This window comes from Gopherus evgoodei, chromosome 1, assembly GCF_007399415.2.
Source record: "Gopherus evgoodei ecotype Sinaloan lineage chromosome 1, rGopEvg1_v1.p, whole genome shotgun sequence".
In the NCBI taxonomy this organism is placed as follows: domain Eukaryota; kingdom Metazoa; phylum Chordata; order Testudines; family Testudinidae; genus Gopherus; species Gopherus evgoodei.
In genome coordinates this window covers 231330949-231352843 of record NC_044322.1, presented here as the reverse complement: position 1 = coordinate 231352843, position 21895 = coordinate 231330949, and the positions used below count along the sequence as shown (strand labels likewise).

At 40.9% G+C, this 21895-nt stretch overlaps 1 protein-coding gene across 2 annotated transcripts in view; it reads left to right on the top strand.

The window, feature by feature from the left end:
- The first annotated feature begins 2202 nt into the window (after positions 1 to 2202).
- Positions 2203 to 21895, top strand: part of CCDC91 (coiled-coil domain containing 91) — a 336190-nt gene continuing 316497 nt past the window's right edge. Inside the window, exon 1 of one of the 2 annotated variants that reach the window (XM_030539070.1) lies at positions 2203 to 2355. The gene's annotated coding sequence lies outside the window, so the exon portion shown is untranslated. Of the gene's footprint in view, positions 2409 to 21895 lie in introns of both variants that reach the window. The other variant, XM_030539062.1, reaches the window with a different exon arrangement.

Sequence of the window (21895 nt, the reverse complement as noted above, 5' to 3'; positions counted from 1 at the left end):
TGCTGAGGGTTTCAGTGAGCACTGAGCCCACAGGGGTGCATGACAATCTATACAGGGAAAGCACTGTCATAAGTCTGGAGAAGAGAAGACGAAGGGGGGCCTTGATAAGTTTTCAAGTATTTAAAAGATTGTTTCAAGGAAGAGGAAGAAAAATGGTTCTCTTTAACCTCTGAGGCTAGGACAAGAAGCATTTGTCCTAAATTCCAGCAAGGGCAGTTTAGGTTAGACATGAGGAAAACTGCCTAATGGCCAGCGTGGTTAAGCACTGGAATAAATTGCCCAGGGAGACTGTGGACTCTCTGTTTAACCTGCTTTTAAAAATCTCCTATGACAAACACCTGTCAGGGATAGTCTAGATAATACTTAGTCCTGCCTTGAGTGTAGGGGATTGGATTAGAAGATCTCTCAAGGTGCCTTCCAGTCCTATGATAAGGATTGCTTGCTTCTTCTAAAGGGGAGTGCTGGGTGAACCTGGGGAAGGAGAGTTTCTCCCTTGTCTTAACCACAAATGCTCAGTCCTGGGTGAGAGCCTAACAGTCCCATTTCACCTTCAGTTAAAGTGTGTGATATGAACTGTTTATTTTTGCTGTGGAGATTAAAAGCAGAGATGGCCATTTTGAGATGAATTTCAATTAATTAAGGGGGACCTTGCTGTATGAGATGCTTTGCTTCTTGGTGAGCTTGAATGAATGCATTTATTTGCTAGATCAATTTTCTACTTGTGATTTGTATCTAAACGTATTTGGACAGAAAGTGGAATTCAGTTAGAAACGTACATAACAGTATTTTAAAATAGGGATTTTTGTTAGTTTGGTGCAATAAGGGAAAGATTTCTGGGACTAATGTGAGGGCTGGAACACTGAGGTTCAATGGGAGAAGCAAAATATTTAAGCCAGTAAGGAAGGGGGTCTCTGGGGCTAAGGAGGGCTTTAGGGGTGAAATATCAGGACAGATGGGGGTTTCTTGGGGCTATAGAGGACTGATGGAGGGCAGCGAGGGCGTGCTGGAAAAGGAAGCCCCCTATGGGTTGGAACAGTTGGGATGTCCCATGGGACTTGTGTAACTGAGTGTGGATGGAGAAGTGGGAGTTATTTGAGGGATGCAGTACTGGGTTAATTTCAAGGGGAGAATCCTAAGGTACTGTTTGGGGTATTCTAGGATGGTTCACTACGGCAAGGAGGGGTAACTATCTCATGGAAAAATGAATGTTCAATAAAATGTGGTATAGATAAAGCGAGATTTATACTTTTTTATTCTATTGTCAGCTGCTGTAAATTATTAAAGTAAATGTAATATAATGAAACAAAACAATTATTTAAATGGACAAAAAAGTAAGAAGTTAATGGACCTATATCTATGCCTTGCAGCCACTGTGGCATGATTCTTTAGATCACCCCTTTTCCAGGGTGGGTTGGTCCTTGACCCCTTTTCTGCAACTGCCTATAGCCTTTCTGCCAAGAGTGCTGGTTGGCAGAGCTCATGAAAGGCAGAACTATTGACAACTTTGGCTGCTACCTGAAGCCCCAGCCCTTGTTGTATCCACAGCCAGTGGCCCCCTGCACCTCAGAACCAGGCCCTTCAAGAGAATTTTGGTGCATCATTGCTACCCCCCCTTCACTTTATTCACACCACCATGACAGCTGTTCCCAGGTATCAGATACAATTGTCTTGTGTCCCCTCTCCCTCTGCCCCCCCGTCAACCCCACTGCTGACCAGCACATCGCGGGCTGGGGAGGGACATGACATGGGTGTTCATCCAAGTCATCTCCCGAGTCACGTGCTTTGGCTGGGCCCGCAGCGCTGCGCCGGGGATAAGTGCGCTGCCCCGCAGGGAGGCGGCGTGTCTCGCGCTATCACAGCTGCGGGAGGTTCCAGGGAACACGAGTGGCGTGAGCCTCACGCCGGTGCCCGCATCCCACCGGCCTCGTGGGCAGCCTCCTTGGAGGCGCCAAGGCGTCGACCGAACCCCGCAGGCAGCGGCTGCCTATCACCAGCAGACGGCGCCCGGGGAAACGGGGAGTGGGGGGGGCTGTCCGCGTGCCCCGGGCACAGCCCGCCGCTTCCCTAGGCCCGCGCGCTCCCACCGGCTCAGAACGCGCGCAGGACCGGGAGCCTCACTCCCAACACCACGTGACCGGCAGAAGGCGGAGCAGCGTGAAAGCCACATCCGGGTGAGACGCTGTCCTGCCCGTGCGTGACTAAGTGTGAGAGCGGGTTGCCCGCGTGAGAGGGAGGGGCGGTATTTCCCGGGGAGGTGGCTGCCGTGCGGAGTAGTGACGTACACACGCAGACACGTACGCCCGGCCCAGGACAGGGGGAGGGGGGGCAACTGGAGTGAACCACCGTCGGCGACAGGTAATAGAACGTAGGGAACGTTCTAAACACCAACGGTTTCAGTGGCTTCGAAGGTAGGGGGAGGGTTGTTTCTTGGGCGGGCGCGGGTGAGGCCAGACCCTGCTGGGAACCTGTTCGCCCTCTGGGTTGTCTCTGATGAGTTCAGTTTGCCCGGCGCTTCAGTGGGAGAGTCCAGCAGCTCCCTGAACAGCCTGGCTGAGCCTGAAGAGGGTGTGAGATACCCCAAGACACAGGCCCCCTTCCTCTCCCACACCTGGGGCAGGGGTTGGGGAGACAACCGCAGGGCAAGAGCCTCGCTGCTGTTGCAGGGGGTGGCCTCATAAGGGCTGGTCTCCTGTTCCTGTCCATTTCTGTGAGGGGATGGTGCACTCCTACCTACTGGTGCTGCTGCCAAGGGCCTCACGCCAGGGCATGCACGCAACTGGTTCTCACAGACCACATGGAGGAAGAGAGATTACCCAATGAGGTTGACAGTATTTCACTGGAACTGCAAAATCCTTCATACCCTGTGCCTTAAAATTAATATTTCTCAGTGTGGTCGAGTGGTTACAATGTTAGCCTGGGAATCGGGAGACCTAGGTTTAATTTCCTGCTCTGTCACAGACTTTCCTGTGTCACCTGGTATGAGTCCCTTTGTCTTTCTGTGCCTATGTTCCCTCTCTGTAAAGTGGGGATAATTGTATGTACTTCACGGGCGTATTGTGAGGATTCATGTTAAAGGCTGTGAGGTGCCCAGATACTGTGGTAATGAGTCCTTCTTCCTCCCAGTTCAGATTACTGATGGCTGACAGTGTGTCTGTCTCCTTGAAATATTATTTCAGTGGCCTTGAGGCATCAATTTCTCTATTGGTGGAAAGGGTGGAGCTAAATGAGTAAAAAAAAAATCTACTTTGGCAAATAGGGAACTTTCCTGCCACATGGTGAGTAGGATGTCAGATGCTAAAGCCATCAATTTATGAAGACTTTGTATGTGTTAAAGAAGTAGATTTCTAGAGCTTAAGGTAGAGGACCATAACTTGCCAATTATCAGAGGGTTAGCCATGTTAGTCTGGATCTGTAAAAGCAGCAAAGAATCCTGTGGCACCTTATAGACTAACAGACGTTTTGGAGCATGAGCTTTCATGGGTGAATACCCACTTCCTCAGATGCATGTAGTGGAAATTTCCAGGGGCAGGTGTGTGTGTGTGTGTGTGTGTGTACACACACACACATACGAAAGCTCATGCTCCAAAACGTCTGTTAGTCTATAAGGTGCCACAGGATTCTTTGCTGCTTTTACATAACTTGCCAATGTGTCTGCTGCTAGATGTTTATCATACCCCAGTACATAGCAGCAAAGTGAAGCTAACAAGATCCTGGTCAGTTTTGCTCCTGTTCACAGTAGCAGTGAAACTGCCACTATCATGTCAATTTCACTTTGTTGCTAGTTAGCAATGCTACCAGTAGCAGAGAGCTTCCCTAAAAATTGCAAGAAGTGGCAAAGGGGAGTGGGGAGAGCTACAGATGTGGCAGAATAATCAGGAGGTTCTGGCTGAGGAAGATGAAGTCAATTCTATGTAATGCTTCAGCTGACCAGTATTTTCACTTCTGAGTGTTGGCTTCCTAGTGAAGTGAATCTCAGCACACTGGGGATGATTTTTGGTCCCTAAAGGGAGAATTTGCCAGTCCTTTACTTACATTTACATATCAAAGTCTGACCTTTACTGCTGCCCTTGGAACTTCCCTCTCACTTCTTTTTGATTCTGTCTTCAATCACGGCTCTTCTCTGTGGACTACTTTGCTTGTCTTGTGAGTATTCTTTCCAATGTCTCTGTCTTCCAGTCCAGTCCAGATTAGTATATATTGTTTGGCAATTTGCCTCAATGCTTAAGTGTGGTTTTGGTCAGCACCAATATTTCAGTGCTTTTGTGCCCAGTTTTCAGCACTTCAGTTCTCGTCGCTGTACTTCAGCACCTATTTTTGAGCACTTTGGTGCCTATCTCCATGCTTATTTCAGAGTATTTTGATGCCAGTTTTTTCCCAGATGTTTTGCACTCATGTCCTTGTATTGTTGATGTTTCCATGGTTGGCTTCATCACATCAGTGCCTGTGGGTAAGTACTTAAGCACCAGTTGGCACGGGTTGCTTTGGTATTTGGTTATATTGTTTTTATTCAACAGTTTCCTCAAACATTAAAGCAGAAAGAGCACTATTTAGCAGGTTCAAAGGATATCTGAATGGTAGAACCAGATCAGCAGTGAATGAGTATGACTGCTGTGTTGCATTTACAGTCTAACCAGCAAGTACATCTGCCACTTTGGTAATGAGGAAACATGGGGAACATCTTCTTTTCAAGGCATTGTAGGGAAACTCCCCAAAGTCTGGCACAAAATCATTCTAGACTGCTTCAAAAGGGAAGCTGCTGAGTACAGTGTGTGTGTGTACCCTCTGCATCAACACAAACCTAACTTCCTCCTGATATGTCCTTGAGAGTAAAAAAGCCCTGTGCCATCACTCTTATATCCCAAAATTTGAGACTTCAGGTCTCGGTGTTGAAATTTTTGATGTTGAGTTCTCATGTACCTGATGAGGTGGATCCTTGACACAAGAGATTGAGGCAGAGGGTATTGAAAGAGAACCCACTACTTTCTTCTGACTCACTGCAATCACATCCATGCAATTCAGTCAGTTCCACTTCTGGAATTCCTGCTGCTGCATATTCCCAGCTTGGGGCTAAAAACTGATTTATGGTATTACTGTATGCTACGAGGCTGACATTTTTCCAATAACAGCTTTGAGGCATTTCTGTTGTCCGTCACTTGTCTGGAGTGCTCGGAGCAGTTTGAATCCTTTTTGTATGAAAGGTGCTACCTGCTCCCTTGGAGTTTCCTCCTTGGCACATAAAGCTCTGGCTTTGATGCCAGCCCCTTTGTGCCTCTTATGTCGGGATTCCAGCACAACGACTGCTAGAATGTCATGAAGCCTTTATGATGTTCCAGGTCCTTTCATTGAGTAGACAATTTCAGATGCTTGTGTGGTGTAAGTTGAGGTTCAGGAGGAAAATATAATTAGATGGAGTCATAAGTGCCAGAGGGTTGCACTGATGCTACGTGTAAACCAAGGCAGAAAAGCAACTGGATAACAACCTGCTGGGCAGGATCCAGCATTCTCTCAACTTTTACAGACGCTGCTAAGACATCTAAGTTTGGTGTGTCTGAGGAGTTGGCTGATTCCTGCAGGCTTTGTGAAAGTCATCTACCAGAGGGCCTTAAAACAGCAACTGGAAAAAGTTTGTGGTGTGGTGCAGACAAACCCCCATCAAACTTATATTGCATACAGATTTCTTGCCACATTCTTCAACCGAGTGTCTCCAAATTTATTTGACAGCTATTTCAGCCTATTGTGCACTGGTAGATAAGTGTTTCTGTAGACTTTTATTGTCAGAGTCATGCAGGGCTTGATCCTTTTTCAAATGCCTATGTTAAAAAGCTCTTTCTTTCATTAAATATTAATGTAGTGCTGATGAAACTCCTTTTGAACTTGTTTCTTACATGAAGAGTCTTATTCCTGGTGTGTGATCTCCATCTTACAGAGTGAATGAGCTTAATCCACTTTGTCATACATTTGTTTCTTTTAAAATAGCTAAATTTATGGATGTTTTGTATTTGCTCTCCTCTTTCAGGCATCCTGCATAACATCTAGAATTGCGAAGGAAGCATTTTCTCCCTCCACTGTGTTTGCAAAATAAATACAGAAAAGCTTATTGGCGCATTGGCCTTATTGTTTCTACTTCTTGGAGTTTTATTTTCATTTGATTTTTCTCTTGGACATTACTCGAGCCATGCACCTTATCTCCAGAATTGAGAATCTTGGAGGGATGCTATTTTTATCTTCTCTTAAGATAACATTCCAATAGGCTTTCTATTCACCTGCTCACTACCATCAGAGTTTGGGAGTAATTGCTCTAGAAATTGATGCTTTTGTGGTTTTTCTTGAAACAATAGTTTTTGTTTCCAGTGTTTTGTTTTAATTTAGTGGTTTATTTAGGGAGACTGTGCCTCCAGCTCAGTAAGAAACTGACTTAGAAGAAGCAGCAAAGAATCTTGTGGCACCTTATAGACTAACAGACGTTTTGGAGCATGAGCTTTCATGGGTGAATACCCATTTCCTCTGATGCATGCATCCGACGAAGTGGGTATTCACCCACAAAAGCTCATGCTCCAAAACATCTGTTAGTCTATAAGGTGCCACAGGATTCTTTGCTGCTTTTACAGATCCAGACTAACATGGCTACCCCTCTGATACTTGACTTAGAAGAGAAATGGTTAAACTCGGAGAGTTGCATGGGCAGGAGAGCCATCAGAAGTTGGGTGCTGGCTTAGATTCCATCCTGCTACTGCTCGCCTTATGGACCAAAAGTTAAGACCTTGAGGAGTTCCGCATATCTCATCTTAGGGAATTAAGATTTAGGAGTGTGAATCTCATTGGAATGGTATCTTCAGAGAAGCCGACTTAAATATCTGTAACTTTCCCTTCCAGCAACCAGAGCAGTCATTTTGAATTTTAACTTCATAATTTATTACGTCTACTTGCGTGAAGGTTATTAAACAGATGAAGTTCCTAGGGAAAGCCCTCTGGTAGAATTTCGAGCACTCTATACTTTCCTAGCAGCTGGGTGTGGGAGCTGCTTACTAGGACCTTGCTTGTAGGTCTGAGAGTAATCTTTCATATTGGGCTCAGGCTAGTAGGTGTCATTTGGTAAATTTTTCAAGCCATGGAAACAGGGTTAATAATAATGACTTATGGAACTGATGAGCCGTAATATTAATAAATCTCTTTTGGATTCTCAGAGAAAGTGGTATGTAGAAGTAAGAAGTATTATTTAGATTACTATTGTTATCCGTTTCTTTGAGATGGGCTTTCAAATCATCATAATGGCACTATATATACTAAGTGATATAAGTTGCAGCTTAATTCTAAAAGTCAGAAAAAAGTCAAGCCAAGCTTAAGAGAATATTTTTGTTCTTAGTCTATGAAAGTGATTAAAACATTGAGGAAAATCAGCACAGGAAGGATAACAATCTTTCTTTCCCCCAGATGATTCAGTTGTCTCCAGGTTATTGAGGGAGACAGCCTGGAAAAAGTGGCTAATAGCTGTTAATTTCTTGACAGTACAAATACAGCTAACAAAAAACACATTGTAGATCGGCATTTTCAGATTTTATGTGATTTTTTTTAAGTATGAAAATCTTTTTAGTTTTAATTTGAGGTATCTTCAAGCATACCCACGTTATTGTGGCAATTAGGAATCTAAAATCCAAAACCTTATGACAGTCATTCAAAACTAACTTTCCACTGATACTATACAACCTTTGGATTTCTCAGTCTAGAAGGATTAAAAATCTGACTTTGAGGTCTTAAATAAAATCCAGAGGTTGTAAAACTGTTGTTATAGAATGCTGATGATGTGTTTAGTGCTGAACAAGGAGACAGGGTTTGAGACCTTTTAGTCCACTAGCTCTCAACCAGGAGTACACTTACCCCTGGGGGTACTCAGAGGTCTTCCAGGGGATACATCAACTCATCTAGATATTTGACTGGTTTTACAGCAAGCTACATAAAAAGCACTAATAAAGTCAGTACAAATTAAAATTTCCTACAGATGATACTTGTTTACAGGGTGGATTTGATTTAGGATTTAAATCATGATTTAAATCATTAGCCAGGAAGACTCAATTTAATCATGGATTTCTGTATAAAAGTGCCTTCTTGGTTGGTTGTTATAACCTTAATACATATTCCTCACAACTCAGAGATGTAGGTTTCATTTTTAGAAAATACACACTATACATTTTTAAAGTGATTTATTTTGCAAACTTTTCAGATTAGTTTTACAGCTATATCAGAAAATGAATGAATTATTGGTTATTTCATTTACCAAAGGTAATTGAAGCAGATAGTTCACCTGCCAATGACTTCATAAATATCACCAATTCAACAGGTTAATCATTAATATTTGGAGGATTTTCTTGTTCTCTTAATACAGCATGGCATCACCAGACATTTTAAATTGTTTTATTTAATTAAAACAACATTATGTATTCTGGATATTTTTCTTCAACAGCAAACATAATATTTTAACAAAACAAGCATATGAATTTTTGAATTTAGTTAAACATTCACGTTTTTAATCATGTTTTTGTTGATTGTTTTTAACTAAAACAGTTAAATGAAATATTTAAAAAAAAAAAACCCAACAAAAATTAAATCGACTACATCAGCCAGGTCAACATGAGAAACTTAAAATATTGGCTTCTGCAGTTAACTCAGTTGTCTTCACCTTAATTTTTCTGTTTGTTCATAATCTGGAAAAGAAAAACAAGCTTTCCTGCTTTTTCAGGACCCAAATGATTTCTCAATTTGGAATGAATTAGTTCAAAGGAAGAAAATATTCTTTCTACACTGGCAGAAGAAGCTATTGCTGTTAAAAGTTAAAAGTTATCACTTCAACAGTCTCTGAATCCAAGTGCTTAAGTGACTTCCACCAGTTTACTGGTCTCACTTTAAAATGTCATCAGCAAACATGTATTTCTTGAAAGTTCTTATTCCCAAACTGGCTTTCTTTTACGGCCTGCTGCCATTATAAGTTTTCCCTTCTAGTGAAAGAATGGTATGATAGATCTCAAATCAATAAAGGCTACACTCAGAAAGATCTCAAGACTTCTGGAATATGCTGCTCAAACAGTTTCACTTTTGATTCTACTGCCTGTCCCTCTCTTCTCACATTTATCTCCAGACTTCTTCTACTTATCCAGATCTGTTCCGGCCCCAACAATCTTCTGTTCATTGAACTTCTTGAAACTTTGCACTTTTAGAGAGAGGTAAGGGATTGACTCTGTGTACACAAATTTGCAGAGGGACAATAGGATTAAAGTTTATTTTTCACCTCTCTATATTAATTTATTTAAAAACATTTTTGCTGTCAACAAGCATGTTATCTCTGGAGACACACACACACAGTTTGAGAACTGCAAAATTAAGCATTTCTGGTGGTATCTTCTAGACTGAGCCCTGAGTCCCATTGGGTAATTAGAAAGAGTAACCTAAATAATGTGAACAGAAGCCCCTGGAACCCTATAAGATCGGGTCCCTAATTCATGAACTATTGGAACTCATTTACAAAACTTTTCTTAAACATTACGTGAATATATTATCTCATACTATAGAATTAGAATTTATAATCCATGTTCCATGATGAGATATCTTAATTAGAACTTTTTCCCTCAAAAAGCATTTTATCAAAATCAGATTTAGATAAAATTTGTTTTTAAAAAAAAATTGACTTTTTCCACCCTGTTGTTTATACTGCTCTATATACTGAAATGTAAGTACAGTATTAATATTCCCATTGATTTATTTTATACTGGTGTGGTGAAAATGAAAAATAAGCAATTTTTCAGTAATAGTGACACTTTTTGTATTTTTATAAGCATTTTGTAAGCAAGTAGCTTTTAAGTGAGGTGAAACTTGGTACACAAGACAAATCAGACTCCTGAAAATAGTCTGGAAAGGTTGAGGCTAAAACAATGGCTCTATCTGTGTAAAGCAATTTTTCCAAGGATATGTGGCTTGATGACCTTTAAATTCCTAATAATGTTGTGTGATTTTTAGGGCTAATCCATTCAGACTTTCAGGTGTAGCAAAATATAAGACAACTCATTCATGTTGCACCCGACATCTTAGTAGAGAACTTGTCGCCAAGAACACTATCTTTCTGAATTGCAATTCCATAATGTCCCTGTGGCAAATACATCAGCTGCTTATACATGAAAGTAATATTAGGAAATTATTTTTAGGTGTCTTTAGTGCAATATTGTGTTGTCCTTTATGAGAGAGTTAATCACACTGTCTACTCTTTCTCTTAATTTTGTTTCTCTCTGTCCCAAAATCTGTTCTCTTTTCTTTTGTCCCTGGCCCATTCCTTCTGCCACCTGGATTTCTCTTTTCCCTCCACATGTATTTCTCTGTTGCTTAGGTACCTTCTGTGAGCTTGCCTGGTTGCCTTGTTTCTTTTTCCCATGGATATTCTTTTACCACTAGCTAGCATTTCCAATTCCACAGGTGGCAATGGCTGCTATGATGGCTTCTGTTTCCCCTTTTTCCTTTTATACAATAGTAGCCCCAGTAGAAATGGAAAAGAGACAGCATCATGTTATCAGACAGCAAACTGCAGACTCTTAGTGGTCCATAGACCACAGTTTAGAAAAAAGGCAACAATATTAACCGATTTATTCTCTTCATTGGAAACAAAACATGTGCATATTGAGGTGGGAAAGGATGCCCTAAAATCAAACTCTTAGGAAAAGAATCAGGTCAGAAAAATACTAATTTTGAGAGCTGTAACCTGTTACTGGGACCATTGCCTATGCTTCCATTTGGTGGCAGTGGATTTATGTAGGGACTTTTTTTAATGTGTTGGGTGTGTTCATTTTGGAAAGCTGGCCCTCTACCACATTGCAATAGGGAACATCTGTTTGAACGTATTTACCCAAAGTATTTTATACTGATGCTTCACGTCTCTCAAGACCCACTTTTGTCATGATGCCTACAGGAAGTTACCCAACTAATTTTGGCTAGGATGAGAGTCTCTTAAGGATTATTTATTTTCCTTATTTTTAAAAAGTATATGTGATTGTATGTTTTATTCCTCTCTTTCACTCTTTTGTATATTGCTTGTTTTCTTCGATTATTAACTTTTCAGGTGGATACTGCTGGAATAATAATAATTATTAGGTCACTAGGACTGAAGATAACACTGAGTTTATAGCTTCAACACTATTCCACATTAAGCCCCCAAAACACTTACGGGCATAGTGCAATGTAACCAAGTCATCCCTTTGTCTTCAGTTAAGCAAGTCCATAAGTATTTGTAGATTCTGGACCAAAACCTTTTTTTTTTTGGCGGGGATGCTTTGGGTGGGGTTCCACATTGCAGTTTCTTCTATCTTTTGCTTTCTGTACTGGCTTAGCTTAATTTTTGTCACTATAAAATGGCATTTACTCGTTTAGTCCTTTAAAATGTCCAAGTCCCTTTGAAATCGAGGCACCTTGGTTATATGTCCAATTTTTTATATTTGATACCATTGTCTTTGTACTCTGATTAGAAAGCAGTGTATTCCAGAAAGCATTTATTCAGCTCTTCTAGTATATAATAGCCAAGTCATAACAAGCTGTTCACTCAGTAAAGTAGGTAAAAGGAGAATACTTAAATTTTCTGTCCTCCTCTGTGTTCATGTATAGATAGATAGACGGATGAATGGAAAGTAATGCAATCAGACCTTCAGACAGTTAGGATATTTCATTTTGCTTTGTGGTCTCATTAACTCCACAATATAAATGTTATGAAATAACACACATAGGGTTTATAAATTTTTAAGTTTGTCTGTAGTTAAATAGCTTTTAAGAAGTTTCGATCCGGCCTTTTACATAGTTCTGTGTTACTCATATACTGACGTGTACTGCTGTTCACTCTTGAGGCTTGTCATCATTGCGTTGTTAGCTCAAGCTATAAACTTGAATTTTACTACTGTCCTCAGACACATTGCTAGCTCAAATAAGGGCATTGTAAACTTGAAGTAGGTAGGGGGGGGTATGAAGTGCTGCTGATGCTGGAGCTAATCATGCAGTGAGGACAGAGCAGCTCAAGTTGTGACTAAAGCTCAGTAATTAACTGGTTTTTTCAGTTTGGTGCCCTAACTGAAAAATCAAAATGTTCAGTTTAAGATGGAACCAGAACAGAAACTTGTCAGATTTCTTATTGAAACAAAAGTTGAAAAATTTGTTTGGGGTCGAACAAAATGTTTTGGATGGTTAATGGTTTTTTTCCTTTTCTTTTCTTTCTTTAATAAAAGTAAGGGAATTCCAAAATGAAACTTCTTTCCAAAACAAAAATTAAAAATGAACCATTTTTACATTCAATTTTTTTATTTGATGGAAACAATTTGCCAAAATCGACCTGAATTCAAATTTTGGTTGTGCAGGATCTGCTTTTTTTCTGTGAAAAAATTATTTGCACTAAAAAAATCACCCTATTCTAGTTACAGCTCCCTATTGGCTGCTAATCCAATCACTCTGTGCTGCTAATTCAGTCATTCTGGGTATCTCCAATGTTGTTTCATAATGTGGTCACTCTCACTTGAGCTTGTCTCCAATGAAGTAACTTGAGTGTACTAAGTTGAGGTAACTGTTGCAGTGAAGATAAGTCCTTAGATGTAAGTTTTTTCCATGTGTTGTAGTAGGACTAGTGCTTTTGTTACAGAGACTTCCTGCTCAGTAGAAGTCCAATTCTTACACTAGCGTTAGAGCACATATGGTCCTTAAGGATTTTTTGTTTCCTATGATGCTGTTAATACTAGCATGGAAATGAAAGCAAATTTTAGTTGGTGGTCTCAGAAATGAAAGCAGTCACTGTTGAATGATTAACCATATTATAAGATGAACAGTTGGATAAAATGTGAATGCAACTAGCTCTGTTTGATTCAACATAACTCTAGTAAAGTTACCAAAAATGTATAAATAGGCCAAGTTTGAAATATTAAAACAAAAAAGCAGCCCTCAGTCAAAATAAAATAGATGAAACTTTAGATTTAAAACAAAACAGACAAATCCACACTGATATTGTCAAAGGTATTGTTGACTCTAATTCGATGCTCTTAGATATGGATCTGCAAACACTTCTGCATTTGTTTAAACTTATTATCATGAGTGGTCTCATAGAAGCCAGTGGGACAGCTCATGGTAGTAAAGTGAGATATGTATACAAGTTTGTGTAGGATTCAGGCCTTGGTTTACATTTCACAAGGTGGGGAGGAGTGAGAAGTCACCTGGGCATGATCATGCAGTTTCTATATATGAGCAGATCTTCTTGAATACAGTAGTAATTTTTTTCTGTAAAAGAATGATCAGGTTCATAAGCCTTCAGTGCCTATACAAGGAGCTGCATATTAACTTCTGGAGAGCTGCATGTGGCTCTGGAGCCACAGGTTGACCATCCCTGCCATAGAGGAAGAAGAATCTCTGTTTCATTGCTAGCGAAAATTAAGAACTATCATTTCAGCAGAGAGAAGTACTTGACATAATGACATCTCTGAGTCTACTTATCAAAGTTGTGATGGTTTCTGTTTTTAAGGCAGAAAATACTGCCTAGACTGTCGGTCCCTCATCAGTTAAGACTGAGTCGATCACAGCATGTCTTCCAGTCTTCTCTGGCTCTGGCCATCCTTCGCCATGCTTGTCCATATCTCCTTGTTAGGAAATCATCCCACCTCTTTGGAGGCTGACCACGTGGCCGTTTCAGTTCTCGCGGATACCACTTGTATATAGCTGCAATCCATCTGTTGGCCCGACTCGGTGATACATGTCCCGCCCACCGCATTTTGCTGAACCTGCTTTTTACAACAACATCTCGCACTCCAGACTGCTCCTAATTATTTCATTGGGGATGTGTTCGTGGAGAAAAATGCCCCAAAATGTTTGTTCCATCACCCTCTGTGTGACAGACAGTTGATGTTCGTCAGTGACCATGTTTTGCTGCCATATAGTATCACTGGAAGCACGGTTGAGTTAAAAAGATTTGCACTAGTTGTTTTGCTGATCTTTCCTTAGAGCATGTCCCTGATGTTGTTGAATGCGCACCATCCAGCTTTTTTTCTGCGCGACAGTTTGCCTTTCTGATTGTGGTGCATGTTGACTTCCTGGCCTAAATAAAGGTATTTGTCGACCTCCTGGATCTGCTGTCCTCCAAGAGTTATTTGGGTTCTTGGCAGAACATCTGACCTCATGTTTCGTTTTGGACTGGTTCATTTTTAATCCAGCTTGACTACTTTTCGCGGTCAGTTCTTTAAGCATTCTCTCAAGCTGGACTGTATTTTTGGCTATCGGCACTATATCATCTGCGAATCTGAGATGGTTTAGCTGCTCGCCGTTGATATTAATCCTGCCTTTCAGGTCTGCTTGTCAAAAGACCAATTCAAGACTGACTGTGAATAATTTTGGTGAAACTGTGTCTCCTTGTTTCACACCTTTCTCGATGGGGATTCGAAGGGGAGTGTCAAATAGCAATATATCCGTGCTGCAGCCAGAGTTCACTTATTTTAATAATGTGATATATTTTGCACTGATGCCCTGTTCTGAAAGAGCTTCAAGAAGGGTGTTAGTCTCCATGGTTTCAAACGCTTTCTAATAGTCCACGAAGGTAATGCACAACAGGAACTTGCATTCCTTTGAATGCTCTAATAGTTGGTTTAGAGTGAAGATGTGGTCTATTGTGCTTCTTCGAAAACCATCCTGCTCTCTCTGTTGCTGTTCATCCAGGTTTCGCGACAGTCGATTTGTTATTATTGTGAACAACTTAAAGGCATGTGAAAGCAGGCAAATTGGGCGATAGTTCTTTAGATTTTCTCAGTCGCCTTTCTTATGCAGCAAGATGGTATTGGACTCTTTCCAACTGGATGGTATCTTCTGGATTTCCAGGTAACAGCTGAATCTTTGGGTGAGAGCTTTCCAGAGCTCCTGACCTCTCGCCTTAAGCACTTCTGCTGTCAGACCGTCCTTGCCTGGAGCCTTCCTCTCTTTCATTTGATGGACTGCGTGACAGACTTCGCTGATGAGAACTGGGAGTATGTGTTCATTGGTTTGTTGAAGTGATGGCATTGGGACGTGTATACAGGATGCAAAGAGCTGGGTATAGAAATCCCTACAGATTGCCTCCATCTCTGTTCGGTTACTGATTTTTCATCTTTGTTCTTCAAAGCCGATAATGATGACCTATACAATGCCAGTTTCTGTTTGCATTTTTTGAGACTCTTACCATCTTCAGCAGCCTTTAGGAGCTTTTTGGTTCGAAATTTTTCGAAATCTTCCTTCAGTTTCATTCATATGAGCTTGCAGAGAAGGGAGTCCTCAAGCCTGTCACTGCCATTTCTTTTAATTTTTCTCCTCTTCTCCAATAAGGTCTTTATATTATTCGAGATTCTTTTTGCTAGCTCTTTTTGGTATTTCATGCACGGTTCCAGTCCAGTTGCTGAAGTTCTCATAATGGTTGTTGCAGTCATCCAGGAGGCTCCAGTCTTCCCTGGAAATGTTTTCCTTCAGGATTTCCTCATTGAAAGCTATCAGTTGGTGCCTTCTGTTTGCCATACACAGCGTCTTTTTCTCCACCTTCACAGTGAGCGTGAGTCTGGCTCTCAGTAGCGATGATCACTGCTGATGTTAAACGATGGCACTGCTGAAATATCCTGCACAGTGCATTGTCTATCGATCAGAAAGTAATCAATTTCATTCTTTGTCTTCATGTTCAGTGCGATCCAAGTCCATCTTCTGGAACCAGGTGTTACTAATGAACATTCTCCTTGTCTCTGCCATTATAGCTAGTTGTTCTCGTGCATTTTGTTCTCCGATACCGTACCTTCCTATGAACTATTCACCTTCTCTCCCTCTTCCAATCTTGGCATTAAAATCTCCCATCACAATCATATATGTGGAACTCTGATAAAATTATGCGCATGCACTTGTGGAAGCGTAGATCTGGATGATTTTGAGGGTGCTGTTTTGGTTCAGTTGGAGGTAAAGCATCCCGATACATAATGATGTTAAATGGCATGAGACGATTTTCGAAGGCCATTCCTTGTTTATGATGAATCCGACTCCTCCAACTGTCCTCTTGCCTTCTCCTTTTGCTACAATGACCGTGCTTCCATCCCTCCAGCTGACCTCCATTTCCTTCTTTCGTCGTGTTTCGCAAACACCCATCGCATCGCAGGCTGCTTTTGCCTTTTCCTCCATGAGATGGTTTATTGATTCCTCCCTCGTCAGTGTTCTGCAGTTATTAGTGCACACTGAGAGAGTTGTCTGGTTTCCTTTTGGCAACCTGGCACCTGAGATTCTTTTCAACCTCTCGTTGATCAACTGCCTCACTGCCTCTGGAGCGAGGATCGAGGGATGTGCAGAAAACTGAGACTTGGTTTTCTGTGTTGTTTTAGCCATTGTTTTCAGCCACCCAGTGGCTGGGCTGTCAGTGGCGCATTTACCTCCTCAATTCAACTAGCTTACAGCCTCAGAAAGAGGGATTATACACCCCTTTGCAGAGGAAGAAACCCTCTCGCTGGGCTGACAGTCCGACACCTTGATAGCATGGTTAGACCTGACGGAGAATACACTCCGCTACCATCGCTGTTGAACAGCCAGGGTCACAGCTGCGCCACATTGAGGTGTCGAGGTAGGATTTTCAGCTAGGGCAATGAAATAAAAATGACAAAGAATGGAGATCTGTTGGCTTCTTACCATCTGTCTTTTATATGGTGTCTCTGGCCAACATTTTCTAAATAGCGGTGGTAGTGTTTGTAATTTTTTTCATCACAAGCATTTTTAATGAACGTTTTTAAGGAGGGGACTTCAGTTATGTAGATACAAAATCTTTCACCTCAAAGTCACTGACCTGAATTCAACTCAGTTTGTTAGTGACCACTCTCTTATGTAAAATGAGTTGATTGTGAGATGACAGTGTGACAGACATCACTACTATAATTGTCATTTGTGCTGACGTTCACAAGAGAGAGGCCATGGATTCAATGGCATGATAAGTGAATGTGGTCCTTCCAGGTTAATCCTGAAATAGTGTGAGGAAGCTAGTCCTGCCACTTCCCACTCTGCACCTGTTCTGTGGATACAACAAGGACTTCAGTCTTCAGGACTGTCAGTCAAGCATTTTTCACCATCTGCATAATTCCTTTTTAGGCAAAATAAAAGTTTATTTTATTAAATATTACATTAGATGATTGATTTACTGGTCTCCCACCATATTTGAGCATGCTACTTGACGATACAGAAACATCTGCCCCAAAGAGTTCATGATCTAAGCCCCTTATTCTGAAGACAGATTGTGTGTGGTGTTTACAGTCTGCCCATATGAATTCCCTTTGCTAGATTGGACTTGTATTAGAGCAACAACAATTGAAGAAGATTATAATACAGGAAGAGGAAGGGAGAGGACTTTGAGGAATTTTTTTTCAGTAAACTAGTACAGTAACTCCTCACTTAAGTTCAGACAGCAGCTGTGGCCAGCTCTCTCTGTCCTGAGCCCTATTGTGTCTCCCCCCCTGCTCTATATGGAGAAAGGGTAACTGGGGGGGGGCCAGGAGTAGGGGAGAGGGAGACACCCTGACATTAGCCCCCTTCTTCCCCCCCCCCCTCCCCTGCACAGCAAGCAAGAAGCTCCCGGGAGCAGCTTCAAGGCAGAAGGTAGAAGCAGCACATGGCAGTTGGGGGAGGGGCAGCTGAACTGCCAGCAATTGGTAGTCTGCTGGACAGCTGCTGTACAGGGAACTTAAGGGATCGAGGAGCTGATAGGGGGGCTTCCGGTCCACCCTGATTCCAGGCCCCCACCAGCTAACTGCAATGGGCTGCTCTTTCTGCAAGCAGTGGACAAAGCAGGTGACTGCCAAGCAACGTTATAAGTGAGCATTGTGCAACTTTAAATGAGCATGGTCCCATATTGATCAGCAATGTAACAGCAACGCAACGTTAAGTGGGATGACTTTGAGTGAAAAGTTACTGTATTCTTGTAAATATGGAATCATAGAAAGGGTAGTGCTGGATGGGCTTCAAGAAGTCAAGTCCAGTCTGTTGTGCTGTGATAGGACCAAGTAAACATCCCTGATGGGTGTTTGTCCAGCGTGTTTTTAAAAGCTTCCAATGACGGGGACTCTACAGCCTGCCTTGAAAGCCAGAGCTTAACTACCCTTAAAGTTAGAATTTTTTCCCTAGTATCTAACCTAAATCATCTTTACTGCAGAGTAAGCCCAATTACTTCTTGTCCTACTTGCAGTAGGACTGGAGAACAATTGCTCATCGTCCTTTTTATAACAGCCCTTAACATATTGGAAGATTTATCAGTCCCCTCTGTCTTCTTTACACAGAATTAAATAGGACCCTTTTTTTAACCTTTCTTTAAAAGTTAAATTTTCTAAATCTTTTATCATTTTTGTGTCTCTGCTCAGGACTCCATCCCATTTGTTCACATCCTTCCTAAATTGTGGTGCCCAGAATTGGACACGCTACTCCAGTTCAGGCCTCACCAGTTGTCCTTGTGCATCAGTGGGTCATAGCTAAGAATGCTAGATTCAGGACAAACTGCTGAGAAATAGGGCAGACTCACTGGTGGTTATTCTATCATAAGATTATATCAAGCAAGTAACAAAAATAAACTTCTGTTTCACTAAACTGGTTAACAAGAATTTGGAAAAGCAGTCTCTAGGCATCCCAGCCCTTATCTCAGCGCCCAGATACTGGACCTTCTAATCTCAAGAGATCAGCCATTTAGCCAGGTCACTATATAACTCGGACCTTACCCAATAATCATGCTGCTGCCAATCTTTTAGTAAGTAAAATGTAAAGGTTTATTAATAAAAGAAAGGAAGAAGAGAGTTAAAAGTGGTTAATAGATCATTGCAATGTTCTTATATCAGGTTTGTAGCAGTGAAGTTATAGAAACTGCTGGCTTGTAAAGTCTTTGGTAACTTCCAAAAGATTGGAAGGTCCTCAGTCCATAGTCCAGTATGCTCCTTTTAGTTGTAAATCCATAGTCCAAAGAATCAGAGGAGGAAAAAGATAAAATGTAGTTATTCCAGTGGTCATTTATGCCCTTTGCCATGTGCCTGGACATTTTTTGTTTCAAACAGACCTCACAGTCCAGTCTGTGAAAAGTTACAAGCACAAGATGGCGTCCAGGGTCACATGAGCATATCACATGTCCTTGCACGGCTTGATGCCTCACAGGAAGTAGCCACTGTCTCCTAGGAGGCTGCGGCATCAGCAGGAAGAGATATCAGGTGTGTGTTGTGGGGAGAATGACTGACTGAATGTGCTGGCTAGACTGGATGTAAACTTCCTTGTGTCTGTTACCTAAGGAACGAACAAACAATGGTGATATAGGTATATAGCCAATATTTATAATTTCAGTCACAAAAATGATACATTCATATAAACAGGACAATCTTATTTAGCAAATCACAACTTTTCCGTTGACACTTTACATTACATACCTTATGCAAGATTTGTTGCAGTTGTCTAACAATGCAATATCATTGATATAAATGGTCATATTTCAATCATACAGCATCAACCGGTCCCGAGCAGAGCAGGCAAAGTCTCTCCTTTGTCTTACATACAACACTCCTGTTGTTAACCCCCGAGTCCTATTAGCCTTTCTTTGCAGCTGCATCACATTGATGAGTCATACTAAGTTTGTGGTTCATTATAACAGATCCTTTTTAGCAGTACTACCACCTAGCCAGTAATTTCTCATTTTGTAGTTTTGCATTTGGATTTTTCCTTCCTAAGCAAAGTATACTTTGCATTTGTCTTGACTGAATTTTGTCTTGTTGAATTCACACCAGTTCTCCAATTTGTCATTGGAGGACATGTTTAAAATGACAAAGAGCTTGCAACCCCTCTGAGCTTGGTGTCATCTGCAGATTTTATAAGCGTAGTCTCTATTCCATTTTATCCAAGTCAATGAAAATATTGAATAGTATTAGACCCAGAATTAATCCTGCAGGACCCCGTTAAATATATGATCCCAAATTTGACAGGAAACCATTGATAGTTACTGTTTTGAGTATGGTCTTTCAACCAGTTGTGCACCCACCTTGTAATAATTTCATCTAGATCACACTTCCCTAGTTTGCTTATGAAAGTGTCATGCAGAACTGTGACAAAAGCCTTACTGAAACCAAGGTATATCACATCTACTACTTCCCCACCCTACATCCACTAGCTCAGTAATTCTATCAAAAAAGAAAATTAAGTTGGTTTGGCATGGCTTATTCTTGACAAATTTTCATGCTGACTATGCATTAAAACTGTATTTTTCTCCAGGTGCTTACAAACTGATTGTTTAATATTTTTCTCCAGTATCTTTTCAGGCATTGAAGTTAGGCTGAGTGGTCTATAATTTTCCAGGTCTGTCTTGTTTCTCTTTTTAAAGATAGGTACGATGTTTGCCCTTCTCCTGTCTTCTGGGACCTTTCCTGTCCTCCAGGTGTTTTCAGATAATTGCTAATGGTTCTGATTGCTTCAGCTAGCTTTTTAAGTACCCTAGGATGAATTTCATCAGGCCCTGTTGTCTTGAATACATCTAATTTACCTAAATATTCTTTAACTCATTCTTTTCCTTTTTGGCTTGCATTCCTTTCCCTGTTTGTCCATATTAATTGTGTTGAGTATCTGTCATCATTAACCCTTTTAGTGAAGACTGAAGCAACGTAGGCATTAATCACCTCAGCTTTCTTGGTGTCATCAGTTTTAGCTCTCCTTCCCCGCTATGTAGAGGACTTACACTTTCCTTTATCTTTTTATCTTGCTCTGAATGTATTTAAAGAACCTCTTCTTATTCCCTTTATGTCCCTTGCAAGGTGTAACTCATTTTGTGCCTTAGAATTTCAGATTTTTGTCCCTACATACTTGTGCTGTTCTTTTGTACTCCTCCTTAACAGTTGTCCATGTTTCCACTTTTTATAGGATTCCTTTTTGATTTTCACGTCATTTAAAAAGCTCCTGATGGGGGCTTATTGGTTTCTTATTTTTCTTCCTGTCTTGCCTATGCGTTGGAGCAGTTTGCATTTGTGCTTTTAATATTGTCTCCTGGAGGAACTGCCAGCTGTTGTGAACTCTTTTCCCTTAGATAGATATATAACTGGATATTTAAAATAAAAGGTAAGGCTGAAAGATACAACTTAGTGGCCCTTTTTATATTTGAAAAATGAAAATGCCTTGTATGATTGATGAAAATTAAATGGATAGTGTTCCCTCTTAATGTTTTCTAAGTCTTTTTAGCTTTTAATTCTATAATCTATTAGAAACTAAAAATAGTGAACATTTGATATTTTTATTTCTTCCTCTTCATTCCCTTGTGTTTCTGGAGCTTTTATCCAGACAAAATTAATAGATGGTTTTGTGGATTCTGCAAAGCTTCATGTATGCTACCAGACTTAGACCTAATTCTCCACTGGTGTATAGATCCACTGTTTTGTCGCTATGGTATAGATGATACTTAGGATTAGATGTCATAATGGTAAGAACATCCAAGTCTTATCTATGCTACAGCTTCCAGTGTTACCACCACCAGTGAAGAACACTGATTATGAATTTGGAAGTTGAGCAGAAGCTTGAAGATCAGCTGTATAAATAGGGAGACATGAAATACAGGCAATCTTATTTGGCTTGCATGTATATATAAACAAAACAGTTGTTGTTCTCTCTCCCTAACCTCTGTCTGTCTGTCTGGGACATTCTTTGCTTAAACGGCCTAGCCCATCGGAGATGCTATCATAATCAAATTGTAAATCTGATTGAGGATGATCTGTCAAAGGCTAAAGAAGATAAGGTTCAACTCTTTGTTCCCTCAGATATGTTATCCTGACTTGCATCTTATCTAGGCAAAGGAAAAGCACCTGCAAAGAAGTTAGCCTACACTTCTGTGTCTGATTTCAAGAGTGCTCAGTAT